The sequence below is a fragment of the Mustela nigripes genome, unplaced genomic scaffold (assembly GCF_022355385.1).
Source record: "Mustela nigripes isolate SB6536 unplaced genomic scaffold, MUSNIG.SB6536 HiC_scaffold_148, whole genome shotgun sequence".
In the NCBI taxonomy this organism is placed as follows: Eukaryota; Metazoa; Chordata; class Mammalia; order Carnivora; family Mustelidae; genus Mustela; species Mustela nigripes.
In genome coordinates this window covers 9,986,331-9,996,736 of record NW_026739562.1, presented here as the reverse complement: position 1 = coordinate 9,996,736, position 10,406 = coordinate 9,986,331, and the positions used below count along the sequence as shown (strand labels likewise).

At 37.6% G+C, this 10,406-nt stretch overlaps 1 pseudogene; it reads left to right on the top strand.

Moving 5' to 3' along the window:
• The first annotated feature begins 6,043 nt into the window (after positions 1-6,043).
• On the top strand, positions 6,044-9,914 carry LOC132008484 (olfactory receptor 4C5-like; annotated as a pseudogene).
• Positions 9,915-10,406: the final 492 nt, after the last annotated feature.

Genomic DNA, 10,406 nt, shown 5'->3' with positions numbered 1-10,406 from the left:
CTGAGGGAGTTGGGCCACTGCTCTTGGAGGAGGAACCTCACAAGTGGCAGATCCAGAGAGACCCCCTCCTTTTACCTCTGGAAGGAGTGGTTCAGGAGTGCACTCAGGAATCTGAGTTTGGAGACTCAGACCAAACAGGGTCCTGTGCCAGAGATAGAAAAGCTCAGTCACAGGCTGGGTGAGCTCAGAGTGCAACTGGAGACCAGGGTCAGGGGAGGGGCTGACTGCTTTTCTCTGACAATGCATTGAGAAGTAGGGCTCTGATCTCCCAGATCTTATGGGGCAGGAGATTGGGAGGCTGCCATTTTCATTCCCATCCTCCAAAGCTGTAAAGAAAGCTTTCAGTGAACAAAAGCTACTGAGAGTAAAATTGAGCAGATTGCTTAGCCTGCCCCTTGGCAAGGGTAGTGCAATTCTGCCTTGGGCAAAGACATTTGAGAATCACTGCAACAGGCCCCTCCCCAGAAGATCAGCAAGAACATCCATCCAAGACCAAGTTCCTTGATCAATGAGAACTGCAGAATTCCAGAGCTAGAGGAAAGCAAAAACATAGAATTTATGGCTTCTTTCCCATGATCTTTTAGTCTTTCAAAGTCAAATTTTTTAAATTAATTTATTTATTTTCAGCATAACAGTATTTATTATTTTTTCACCACACCCAGTGTTCCATGCAATCCATGCCCTCTATAATACCCATCACCTGGTACTCCAACCTCCCACCCCCCTGCCACTTCAAACCCCTCAGATTGTTTTTCAGAGTCCATAGTCTCTCATGGTTCACCTCCCCTTCCAATTTACCCCAACTCCCTTCTCCTCTCTAACACCCCTTGTACTCCATGATATTTGTTATGCTCCACAAATAAGTGAAACCATATGATAATTGACTCTCTGCTTCACTTATTTCACTCAGCATAATCTCTTCCAGTCCCATTCATGTTGCTACAAAAGTTGAGTATTCATCCTGATGGAGGCATAATACTCCATAGTGTATATGAACCACATTTTCCTTATCCATTCATCCGTTGAAGGACATCTTGGTTCTTTCCATAGTTTGGCAACCGTGGTGCAGCCTCTTTGGAGAGCAGTGTGGAGATTCCTCAAGAAATTAAAAATAGAACTTCCCCATGACCCTGCAATTGCACTCCTGGGTATTTACTCCAAAGATACAGATGTCATGAAAAGAAGGACCATCTGTACCCCAATGTTTATAGCAGCAAAGTCAAATTTTTTAATTTTATTTTTCTTATTCTATTTTTTAATTTTTCCTCTTTTCTATTTTAAAGTTCTTTAGCCATTTTACCTTATCAATACCCTTTCAAAAATCTTTAATTTTCATTTTTATGGTCATATTTTATCCCTTCATTGTATTTAAACTTATTTTTTGTATACATATAGAGTTTTTTTTTTCTTTAAAATTTTGGGATACCCCTAAATCTAGTGGATGGCTTTGTTCTAGTTTCCAGACTGATCATATTCTTTCTTCTTCTTTTTTTTTTTTTTTGCTTTTTTTCAACCAAATTCTTATCTTATAAATTCCTTTTTTAGAATATTTCTTAATTTTCATTTTTACAGTCATATTCCATCCCTTCATTGTGTTTACCCATTGATATAGATATAGATATAGATGATATAGATATAGATATAGATAGATAAAGATATTCTTTCTTTAAAATTTCAGGAGGTAGTTTCTTCTAATAGACCAAAACGCACCCAAAATCAAGTGTATGGCTCTGTTCTATTCACCCTCTAATATACAAACTTTTTTTAATTGTTTTATTCCTTTCTTCCTTTCTTCTCCCCCCAATTTCGAGTCTCAGCTGATTTGATTAGTGTATATTTTTCTGAGGTCCTTGCTACCCTTTTAGTATTTTGTTCTCTCATTCATCTATTCTTATCTGGATAAAATGGCAAGGCAGAAAAACTCATAAACAAACAAAAAAAAAGGGATTGGCTATGGCTAGGGAACTAATGTTCAGAGTGACAATTATCAAGGTGATAGATGGGCTTGAAAAACTCATGGAAGATACTACAGAATCCTTTTTTAGATAAACAAAATCCTTTTCTGGAGAAATAAAAAACCTGAAATCTAACCAAGTCTAATCAAAAATCTATTAATTAGATACAGTAAAAAAAATGGAGGCTCTAATTACTATGATAAATGAGGCAGAAGAGGGAATTAGTGATATGGAAAACAAAATGATATACCATAAATAAAGTAAGAAAAATAGAGATAAACAACTACTGGATCACATGGGGAGGATTTGAGAAATAACTGATATCATAAAGTGAGACAATATTAAAATAATTGGGATCCCAGTATAAGAGGAAAGAGCAAAAACGGCAGAAGCTATATTAGAGCAACTTATAGCAGAGAATGTCCCTAATTTGGGGAAGGAGAAAGATATCCAAGTCCAGGACACACAGAAAACCCCCTTCAAAATCAATACAAATAGGTCAATAGGCTGAAATAAAATAATGAAACTTGCAAATCTGAAAGACAAAGAGAAAATCTTCAAAGCAGCTTAGGACAAGAAGTCTGTAACCTACAAAGGTAGAAACATTAGACTGAACAAAGACCTATCCACAGAGACTTGGAGTCTCTCAAGGAATCTCCACACTGTTCTCCAAAGTGGCTGCACCAACTTGTATTCCCACCAACAGAGGAAGAGGGTTTCCCTTTCTCCACATCCTCTCCAACACACGTTGTTTCCTGTCTTGCTAATTTTGGCCATTCTAACTGGTATAAGGTGGTATCTCAATATGGTTTTCATTTGAAGCTCCCTGATGGCTAGTAATGATGAACATTTTTTCATGTGTCTGATAGCCATTTGTAGGTCTTCATTGGAGAAGTGTCTGTTCATATCTTCTGCCCATTTTTTGACATGATTGTCTCTTTTGTGTGTGTGGAGTTTGAGGTGTTCTTTATAGATCCTGGATATCAACCTTTTGTCTGTACTGCCATTTGCAAATATCTTCTCCCACTCGGTGGGTTGTGTCTTTGTTTTGTTGACTGTTTCCTTTGCTGTGCAGAAGCTTTTGATTTTGATGAAGTCCCAAATGTTCATTTTTGCTTTTGTTTCCTTTGCCTTTGGAGACATATCTTGAAAGAAATTGCTGTGGCTTATATAGAAGAGATTACTGCCTATGTTCCCCTCTAGAATTCTGATGTATTCCTCTCTCACATTGAGGTCTTTTATCCATTTTGAGTTTATCTTTGTGTACGGTGTAAGGAGCAGTCAATTACATAAGAAAACTATTAATCAAGATAAAGAGTCATATTGCCATGAACACATTAATAGTAGGAGATCTTAACATGCCTCTCTCAGAAATAGACAGATCATCAAAGCAGAATCAAAGAAACAAGAGCATTGAATGACACCCTGGACCAGATGAACCTCATAGATAGACATTCCACCCTAAATAACATTCTACCCTAAAACATGCCTCTCTCAGAAATAGAAAGATCATCAAAGCAGAATCAATAAAGAAACAAGAGCATTGAATGACACACTGGACCAGATGGACCTCATAAATATATAAAGAACATTCCACCCTAAAAAAACAGAATACTCATTCTTCTCAAGTTCACAGGGAACCTTCTCAAGAATAGACCACATACTGGGTCACAAATCAGGACTCAACAGATACCAAAAGACTGAGATTATTCCCTGCATATTCTCAGATCTCAATGCTTTGAAACGGGAGCTCAATCACAAGGAAAAGTTCAGAAGGAACTCAAACACATGGAAGCTGAAGACCACATTGCTTAAGAATGCTTGGATCAACCAGGAGATCAAAGAATAACTGAAACAATTCATGGAAACCAAGGAGAATGAAGACACTTCAGTCCAAAACCTATGGTATACAGCAAAGGTAACCCTAAGGGGGAAATAAATAGCCATCCAAGCCTCTCTCAAAAAAAAAAAAAATTGAAAAATCCAGAACACAGCAACTGTCTCTACACCTTAAGGAACTGGAGCATCAACAAGAAATCAAACTAACTCCACACATAAGAAGGGAAATCATCAAGATTAGAGCTGAGATCAATGAGATGGAAACCAGAGATGCAGTAGAATGTATCAATGAAACTAGAAGCTCGTTTCTTGAAAGAATCAATAAGATAGATAAACCACTGGCCACACTAAACCAAAAGAAAAGAGAGAAAGCCCAAATTTATAAAATTATGAATGAAAAGGGAGAGATCACAAGTAACAACAAGGAAGTAGAAACAATCATCAGAAGTTATTATCAAGAAGTATATGCCAATAAGTTAAGGAACCTAGATGAAATGGATGCATTCCTGGAAAACTACAAACTCCCCAAAGTGAACCAGGAAGAAATTGACAACCTGAATAGACCGATATCTAGTAACGAGATTGAAGCAGTGATCAAAAACCTCCCAAAAAACAAGAGCCCAGGACCTAATGGATTCCCTGGGGAATTCTACCAACTTTTAAAGAAGAAAGAATACCTATTCTCCTGAAGCTGTTTCAAAAAATTGAAGCAGAAGGAAAACCTCCAGACTCTTTCTATGAAGCCAGCATTACCCTGATCCCCAAACCAGGCAAAGACCTTACCAAAAATGAGAATTTCATATCAATATCACTGATGAATATGGATGCTAAGATTCTCAACAACATCCTAGCAAACAAAATCCAACAGCACACTAAAAGGATTATCCACCATGACCAGGTGGGATTCATCCCTGGTCCTCAAGGATGGTTCAACATTCACAAATCAATCAATGTGATAGAACAAACCTATAAGAGAAGAGAGAAGAACCACATGGTCCTCTCAATTGATGCAGAAAAAGCATTTGACAAAATCCAGCATCCGTTCCTGATTAAAACGTTTCAAAGTATAGGGATAGAGGGAACATTCCTGAACTTCATCAAATCTATCTATGAAAGACCCACAGCAAATATCATCCTCAATAGGAAAAAGCTCACAGCCTTCCTGTTGAGATCATGGATGGATCAAGTGGACAAGTATGCCCACTCTCACCACTCTTGTTCAACATAGTATTAGAAGTCCTAGCAACAACAATCAGACAACAAAGAGAAATAAAAACTATCCAAATTGGCAATGAAGAAGACAAACTCTCTCTCTCCACAGATGGCATGATTCTTTATATGGAAAAACCAAAAGACTCCACCCCCAAACTACTAGAACTCATACAGCAATTCAGCAATGTGGCAGGACACAAAGTCAATGTACAGAAATCAGTGGCTTTCTTATACACTACAAATGAAAATACAGACAGGGAAATTAGAGAATCGATTCTATTTACCATAGGACCAAGAACCATAAGATACCTGGGAATAAACCTAACCAAAGAGGTAAAGGATCTGTACTCGAAGAACTACAGAACACTCATGAAAGAAATTGAAGAAGACACAAAAAGATGGAAGACCATTCCACGCTCTAGGATTGCAGGAATAAACATTGTCAAAATGTCTATACTGCCTAGAGCAATTTATACTTTTATTGCCATTTCGATCAAAATTCCACCAGTATTTTTCAAAGAGCTGGAGCAAATAATCCTAAAATTTGTATGGAATCAGAAGAGACTCCAAATCGCTAAGGAAATCTTGAAAAACAAAAATAAAATGGGGGGTATCACGTTACCTGATTTCAAGCTTTACTACAAAGCTGTGATCAACAAGACAGCATGGTACTGGCATAAAAACAGATACATCGACCAGTGGAACAGAGTAGAGAGTCCCGATATGGACCCTCAACTCTATGGGCAAATAATCTTTGACAAAACAGGAAAAAATATACAGTGGAAAAAAGACAGTCTCTTCAATAAATGGTGCTGGGAAAACTGGACAGCTACATGTAGAAGAATGTAGCTCGACCATTCTCTTACACCATACACAAAAATAAACTCAAAATGGGTAAAAAACTTCAATGTGAGACAGGAATACATCAGAATCCTAGAGGAAAATATAGACAGTAACCTCTTCGAAATCAGCCACAGCAACTTCTTTCAAGATATGTCCCCAAAGGCAAAGGAAACAAAATCCAAAATGAACTTTTGGGACTTCATCAAGATCAAAAGCTTCTGCACAGACAAGGAAACAGTCAAAAAAGCAAAGAGGCAACCCACCGAGTGGGAGAAGATATTTGCAAATGACAGTACAGGCAAAAGGTTGATATCCAGGATCTATAATGAACTCCTCAAACTCAACACACACAAAACAGACAATCATGTCATAAAATGGGCAGAAGATATGAACAGACACTTCTCCAATCAAGACATACAAATGGCTATCAGACACATGAAAAAATGTTCATCATCACTAGCCCTCAGGGAGATTCAAATGAAAACCACATTGAGATACCACCTTACACCAGTTAGAATGGCCAAAATTAGGAAGACAGGAAGCAACGTGTGTTGGAGAGGATGTGGAGAAAGGGGAACCCTCTTCCACTGTTGGTGGGAATGCAAGTTGGTGCAGCCTCTTTGGAGAATAGTGTGGAGATTCCTTAAGAAATTAAAAATAGAGCTTCCCTATGACCCTGCCATTGCACTACTGGGTATTTACCCTAAAGATACAGATGTAGTGAAAAGAAGGGCCATCTGTACCCCAATGTTTATAGCAGCAATAGTCATGGTCGCCAAACTGTGGGAAGAACCAAGATGCCCTTCAATGGACGAATGGATAAGGAAGATGTGGTCCATATACACTATGGAGTATTCTGCCTCCATCAGAAAGGATGAATACCCAACTTTTGCATCAACATGGACGGGACTGGAACGGATTATGCTAAGTGAAATAATTCAAGCAGAGAAAGTGAATTATCTTATGGTTTCACTTATTTGTGAAGCATAACAAATAACATGGAGGATATAGGGAAATGGAGAGGGGAAGTGAGTTGAGGGAAATTGGAGGGGGAGGTGAACCATGAGAGACTATGGACTCTGAAAAACAGCATGAGGATTTTAAAGGGGCCGGGGGTGGGAGGTTGGGGGAGCCATTGGTGGGTATTATGGAGGGCACACATTGCATGGAACACTGAGTGTGGTGCAAAAACAATGAATTCTGTTACGCTGAAAAGAAATTTTTAAAAAATTATCTAGACTACTATTTCATATAATTTGGAAAACTCCCCAAACACATTTTTCTTTTTTTTTTCTTGTTATTATTTATTTATTTACTTACTTATTATTGGCATAACAGTATTCATTGTTTTTGCACCACACCCAGTGCTCCATGCAGTCCATGCCCTCTCTAATACCCACCACCTACTTCCCCCTACCTCCCACCCCTCACCACTTCTAACCCCTCAGATTGTTTTTCAGAGTCCATAGTCTCTCATGGTTCACCTCCCCTTCCAATTTCCCCCAACTCCCTTCTCCTCCCTAACTCCCCTTGTCCTCCATGATATTTGTTATGCTCCACAAATAAGTGAAACCATATGATAATTGTCTCTCTCTGCTTGACTTTTACTCACTAGAAACAAAAAAAAAATTGATTTCTGGTTTTAAAAAATTACCCCAAAGATACAGATTTCATGAAAAGAAGGGCCAGCTGTACCCCAATGTATATAGCAGCAATGGCCACGGTTGCCAAACCATGGAAAGAACCAAGATGCCCTTCAATGGACGAATGAATAAGGAAAATGTGGTCCATATACACTATGGAGTATGATGCATCCATCAGAAAGGATGAATACTCAGCTTTTGTAGCAACATGGACGGGACTGGAAGAGATTATGCTGAGTGAAATAAGTCATGCAGAGAGAGTCAATTATCATATGGTTTCACTTATTTGTGGAGCATAACACATAGCATGGAAAACATGGGGAGTTAGAGAGGAGAAGGGAGTTGGGGTAAATTGGAAGGGGAGGTGAATCATGAGAGACTATGGACTCTGAAAAACAATCTGAGGGGTTTGAAGTGGCAGGGGTGTGGGAGGTTGGGGTACCATGTGGTGGGTATTATAGAGGGCACAGATTGCATGGAGCACTGGGTGTGGTGAAAAAAGTAATGATACTGTTATGCTGAAAATAAATAAATTAATAAAAAAATTACAGTACAGTATGCTTTTATTTTCTACCTAAATGTAAAGGGTCCTTGGGAAGCATTTTCACTTCTGTTTTTAAGTTAACTTTTCTCCCCAAATAAAACATCATTCTTTTTTACCTAAATAAATAAATAAATAAATATGTGCATCTACTGTCACAGATTTTTATGAAGAATGACCTTATGAAATCTATTAAGAAAAGCAGACACTCAAGATATTATGAAAGTCGACCAGACACAAGAAAATAATATTTCTCTTATTATCTTCTTTCACTCATTATAAAGGTAACCTATTGGATTTGAAGAAAAATTTGATAAAATATAATATTTAGGAAAATAAGATTTGCCCTACCTATAATTCAAGTAAGCACTATTAATCTTTATAATGTACTTTTCTCAGATACTTTTCTATATATATACATAGATAGATATAGATAGGTAGATAGATATATCATGTCATTTTGGACATTTTTGGATTATAATATATAAACTGATTTATATTTTGTGGTTTGCACTTAATATTATAGTGGAAGAATCTTTCCACGCTATGAACTCTTCTTGTTATTAACTTCAATGTCCACCTGATATTTCCTAACTACTATTCACTTCATTATCCATCTTTATGCAGACATTTGGATTATGTTCACTTATTATCTTAAAAAACTATGTAATGCAACCTGTATGCATAATTTTTGTCCATATTTTTAATCTAGGATAGATTCCTACACCTAAGGAGTCCTGGACATGACCAATTATAAAACTCTTATTACATGGAGTCAAACTTTTTTCCAGAAGACTTTATAGTAACACATAGACACCAGCACTGGGTAATATAACTCTCATAAGCCTTTGTCAACCCAGGTGTGCACAAACTCTTTTTCACTATGTTTTTTTTTTTTCATTTATTTATTTTCAGCATAACAGTATCATTATTTTTTCACCACACCCAGTGCTCCAAGCAATCCGTGCCCTCTATAATTCACTATGTTTATAGTAATCTACTTTCTCACTGTGGCAGGCAACCTACTCATAGTCATGACAATCAACACCAGCAGAGCCTCAGGCTCCCCCATGTGGATTTCTTTTTTCTTGTCTTTCTTGTCCTTCATAGACAACTACTGCTCTTCTACCATAGCTCCCAAAATGATATTTGTTTTAGTCACTGAAAAGAAAACTACCTCCTTCAGTGGGTGAATGACTCAGCTCTTTGCAAAGCATTTTTCTGGAGAAGCTGAGATCATCCTGCTCATGGTGATGGCCTATGACCGCCTATGATGGCCTATAGCCATCTGCAAGTCCCTACACTACTGGATCACAATGAAGAGGAGAATGGGTGGCCCCCTGGTGGCCATGGCCAGGGCTGGGAGTTTTCTTCACACTCTGATTCAATTCTTTTCAAGGTCTGGTTGCCCTTCTGTGGCCCCAATGTCATTGGCCACTTCAACGGTGACCTTTTCCCTCTCTTAAACTCTTTTGCACTGACACTCACATCTCTGAACTTTTTGTTGCCACCAACAGTGGGATGATGTGCCTGTTCTTTTTCTATACTTATCACTTCCTATGTCCTCATCCTTTACTCCCTAAGAGCTCAGAGTAATAAAAGAGAGCATAAAACTCTGTCCACCTGTGCCTCCCTTATTACTGTAATTGTCCTATACTTTGTATCCTGTATATCCATATACCTTTGGATATACCTTCCCCATTAACAAAGCAGTGACAATGTTTTATACTATATTAATACCCATATTAAGTCATTTAATCTATTCTCAGAAACTCAGGGGTGAAAAATGCCATGAGGAAGCTCTGGGGCCACAGAGTAATCTTGGATAACAATTCCTGTGACTACAGAAGAAAAAAAAAAAAAACTTTATTCATCTTTTAAGAACAAGTGGGACTAATAGAAAAAATGATGGTCTTGAACTCAAAATATGTGAGTTTAACTATGTTATGCTCCCTGTGCTTTTTTAAATTTCTTTCAGCATAACAGTATTCATTGTTTTTGCACCACATCCAGTGCTCCATGCAATACGTGCCCTCCTTAATACCCACCTGTGATTTTTGTAATCTTTAAACGTGACTCTTTCACATCAGTGTTTGATTAAATGATGACCAAAGTCTCTTCCAATTAGAAATCTCTCTGTATTTTTAAGTTATTGTTCAAAGGGAATTGCATATCAGCATATTATTGTCACAACCTATAGAAAATGTCTGAGTTTATGTATTCAGTGGAAAAATTCTCTGTAAGGTTCTGGGTATAGATTATACGAGAATTATAACAATTAAAATACATAAATGAAAGGAATAATAGCTAAATCTTTTGCTGAAAATTCATAGTTTCAATCCCAATTAAGGTCACCGTAGCCAAAGTAGCTTT